Source organism: Cyprinus carpio, chromosome B20 (assembly GCF_018340385.1).
Source record: "Cyprinus carpio isolate SPL01 chromosome B20, ASM1834038v1, whole genome shotgun sequence".
NCBI classification, from domain to species: domain Eukaryota; kingdom Metazoa; phylum Chordata; class Actinopteri; order Cypriniformes; family Cyprinidae; genus Cyprinus; species Cyprinus carpio.
Genome location: NC_056616.1, coordinates 7,366,863 through 7,371,665, shown reverse-complemented (window position 1 = coordinate 7,371,665; position 4,803 = coordinate 7,366,863). Strand labels below are relative to the sequence as shown.

General features: G+C 34.5%; 1 protein-coding gene across 1 annotated transcript in view; it reads right to left on the bottom strand.

Moving 5' to 3' along the window:
• The window catches only part of stxbp6l (syntaxin binding protein 6 (amisyn), like), a 7,410-nt gene extending 7,300 nt beyond the window's left edge, over positions 1-110 (bottom strand). The window contains exon 1 of the mRNA XM_019066415.2: positions 1-110. This exon is cut by the window's left edge and continues 59 nt beyond it. The gene's annotated coding sequence lies outside the window, so the exon portion shown is untranslated.
• Between the last annotated feature and the right edge of the window lie 4,693 nt (positions 111-4,803).

The following is a 4,803-nucleotide window of genomic DNA, read 5'->3' as shown; positions in this document are numbered from 1 at the left end:
CTGTCTGTGTCTGCGCCTCAAGCCATCTTTATCCCGCATCTCATCTCACGAGAGACTGTTGGGCGTGTGGCAAGCCCCGCAGAAAACCCGCAGGCTGTGTGCTGTATCCTAGTGAGCTCACTACTGAGAGAGCACTTTAGGGATCATAGACGCGTCTGTTGAGCTCAAACATGCTGTCTAGTTTAGCGGCTTGTAGGCTACTTGAGACAGAGCCACACACACACACACACACACACACACACACACACACACACACACACACACACACACACACACACACACACACACACACAGAGGAAACTAACGGTGATGATCACGTGCAGGTTGGTTTGAGGGCTGATTGGAAGACTTAAGACTAATTTTATCAACAGTTGAATAAATTGATATGAAACGTGTCTTCATTGTTGAGTTGAAACACAGAGGTTTATAAGGGACTGCTGAATTATTATTTTTTCTTCCCCTGGAATCACTATAGAGAATTCTCTACCATATCATCTTAACTGAACTTCATAAATTGTGAATTAGTGCTGTCAAAAGATTAATAGCGATTAATCGCATCCAAAATAAAAGTTTTTGTTGACATAATATATGTATGTTTACTGTGTATACTTATGTATATATGTATACACGCATACAGTACATATTTTGAAAATTAATATTTATATTCTTCTATTTTATATTATATATAAATATGTTTAATATATAAACATAACACATTTTTCTTAAATATATACATGCATGTGTTTGTATTTAAATATACGTAATAAATATACACAGTACACACATATATTATGTAAACAAACACTTTTATTTTGGATGCGATTAATTGCGATTAATCGTTTGACAGCACTAGAATATATACATAATTCAATGAATAAACAAACAAACACATATGAATGAAATGATAAATAGGGATTTTATGCCATTTGGTATCTAATGATATAATAAAATATAATACAATATGTACGCAGTATCTTTTTTAAAGTTTTTTAAAGAAGTATCTTATTCTCAACAAGGCTGCATTTCTCTGATCAGAAATACAGTAGAACTGTAATATTGTAAATAGTATATCATATTTTTAATATATGTTAAAATGTAATGTGACGGCAAAACTGAATGTTCACCAGCCATTACTCCAGTCTTCATCGTGGGGTTATTATATAACTGAAACTAAAACTGAAAAATATAAAATACAAAATATAATAATAAATGGAACAATTCCAGTGAACAGGTGCTTAGTGCTCTGGCCCCCACAATAAATAAATAAATATAATAATAATAATTTAAAATATTATTAAAAAGTCTTTAGATTATCTATAGTACTATCTCAATGATGCCAAAATATGACTGCTTCAGTGTCACAGTGCTGATTTGGTGCTCAAAAAACATTTCTTATTATTTTCATGGTTGAAAACAGTTTCAGCTTCTTAAAGGGGTCATATGATGCAATTTCAAGTTTTCCTTTCTCTTTGGAGTGTTACAAGCTGTTCGAGAATAGATAAGATCCCTAAAGTTGCAAAGACTAAAGTGTCGAACCCAAAGAGATATTCTTTATAAAAGTTAAGACTCATCCACACCCTCCTAAAACGCCTTGTTTAAACACGCCCCAACATGTCTACGTCACTGTGTGGGACGATTTGCATAACGCCGCCCAAACGTTCACGCAAAGAAAGAAGGCGTAACTTTTATTCTGCTGTAGTATTGTTGCCATCACTGTCATATCGTGGAGACGCTGTGTGTTTCGTTGTGAAAGTGAAACTACTTTGTTTGGTCTTCCAAAAGAGGACACAACTAGAAATCAGTGGTTAAGTTGTATTTACAACACTGTTCCAGAACAGTCCAACACATATTCAGATGTATGCAGCCCATTTTACGTAGGAGGAGGACTGTTTTCTGGGAGAGTAGACCACAATGCCGGTGTTCTGACAAATAATGCTGACTCACAGCCTGTAAGTACGTTTTCATATTTAGGATTTGCCACTGATGATTCAAACGCGAGTTTTGAGCAGTGTAGAGTAGTGCTTGTTGTTTGTCGCTTCTCTGATCACAAATGCAGACATGGTTTTATGTTTACACAGCACGATGCAACGCATCACGTTAAAAGACAGTACAAGTCATTATAATCAGTAATTATGTCCCCGCTGGATGGTACAACTGCCTCTTTTGTAATGGGTTTTATTGGTTTTGTTTCATCGCACCGGGAGACGGCATCACAGTATGGTGAGGGGCGTAACATTTCTGTCACACGCTTGAGGTATTCGGCCAATCACAATGCACTGGATAGCTAGCCAATCAGAGCACACCTCACTTTTCAGACCGAAGAGCTTTATAAAAATCGACACGTTTCATAAAGGCGGGGCATAGAGGAGAAACAATAATGCACATTATGTGGAAAATAATGTGTTTTTTGAACCTTAAACCACATAAACACAGTTCATTACACCATACACAACATAATTTTCTTTTTTAGCAATGTCATATGACCCCTTTAATATTTTTGTGGAAACCAGGATACATTCTTTCAGGGTTATCTGATTATTGGATAGAAAGGTCAGAAGAACAGTATTTATCTGAAATAGAAATCTTTTGTAACATTATAAATATCTTGTAAAAAATATATTAATAATAATAAAAAAACAAAAAACAAAACTGACCTCAAACAAGCAAAACAGCTTAACACACATAAGAACTGCCACAAATATTGTATCAGTATACTGGGCATATTATCAAAAGACAGGTGGATTTACACCAAAATACTGTTTATTTTGATAGAATGCAAATTTGACATTAACAGCTAAATGTATGGAACAATTTTACCCTTCCATTTTAAAAATGTATTGTATTGCTGACCTGTTTATTGGGTCACACCCCCAGTTGAGAACAACAGCTTCAGTGTCTCTATTTGATGACTCATTATTAATGGTTAAAGCTGAATCACCCCTCAGGGATTAATAAAGTTGCATTGTTTTCCATTTATTCTGATCAAGGCCCACAGCAACTCTGCTTGTAGCTGATACCTACCTATAAAGTCAGAATTTAAAAGCAATTAACAGAATGAGACAGAGCAGGCGGTCAGTATCAATTTTAATGAAAAACACGAGGTTCATAAAAGAGGAACAGCTCTGTGTTCACTGAAGCTTAAACATGAACAGACACGTTGGAGTCCAGTTCTGATATATATGCACATAATGTAGACGTTTCCCTCTGACGCCTGATGAAGATAGCACTCTTCAGTTTATTGGCACATTCAAGGGTGAGGTAAGGAGAAATGTTAAGTGCTTTTCGCTTGTCATCGTAAAGGCATGGGGTCATTTTCAGGATTACTGTAAACGAATCATACAAAATTAATACAGAAAACATGGACGTAACAAAAACGATGGTGTGAATTTAAAATGGCAATGTCTTTGTGACAGTACGCTTCATTAGGGCTATAAACAACATGACAAGTAACATGTTTGATATGCCGACTGCAGAGAATGCCACGTATGAAAAATGTAAAGTGTCTCAACTTGGACAGGACTAAGAGGAGATCCAGTTGTTAGGCGTTCAGTGGAAAACATCCAGACTTTGTCTTTCATGCATGTTAAAGCATAAACTCTAATTCAGTGGTGATCATAGCAAAGTGCGCATTCAAATATGCAGATTTCAGTGTCTATCATGCGAGTGCAGAGGAGAAATTAATGCCTCAAATGTATTGGAAAGAGAAGAAGGAAAAGGAATGGAAATGTCTGGAATAGTTCACAAATTCTGTGATCCTCCACCATGATGTTCCAAACCAGTATGACCTCCATGGAAGACAAAAGGAGAAATTCTGAAGAATGCTCTGGGCTGCGTTTCCCAAAAGCGTCACAAGCCTAAGTTGATCCACTGTCATCAATAGAGCCAGTTTCCAGTTACATTAAATGGGAACTGAGGCTTTCGAGGTGTAAAAGGGATCCATACAACTATGTTTCAAGTCGTCTGAAGCTAGAAAATAATTTCGGGAACAGACTGAAAGGTCAGTGGTTATTCACTGGTAACTGGATCAAAGATTGAATTTAATGTAGTTTTTTGTCAACTACATCAGTTAAGATCTAAATCAAATAAAGATTAATTCATGATTCAGACACTGCTACTCCACTCATGACTGTGGAAAGGAGAGCTAGGGCAGATATTAACATTTTTAGAGAATGAAAATGTAAATTTCAACCGGTTCGTCACTTGAATTAAAATAACTGAAATAAAATAAAATAAAATAAAATATAAACCTGTTTTATTACAGCTATTTGCCAACATTTCTCATTTTATAAAAATAATAATAATAATAAAATAAAATACTGAAACTAAACTAAATGAAATAAAATTAAACTAAATAAATAAACTAAAATTAGAATCAAAACAAGTAAATAAATAAATAAAAACTCAAAATATTAATAAAATCTGTAATAGCATATCCATGATACTAAAATAACACTGGTCTCCATTCAATGTAACTGCATGTAAAAGAGCAACTAGTACAATTCTTCAAAATATCTCTTTTTGTTCCACTTAAGAAAATGACACGAATTTGGAACAACATGAGGGTGAACAAATAATGACAGAATTGATATTTTTGAGTGAACCATATGTTTACTAATGGTTATTCTATTTGAATTAATCTATGTGCACTGCTCCGATCAACTATCAACTCAACATTTGGCCACGTTTAGGAGTGATGCAGATTGTGTTTTATCATCTAAATAATGTAAACATATAGTATTTATGCTTAATTTATAAACATTTTTAAAACTATTATTTTTAGACAAGAAAACACATCTTATGTAC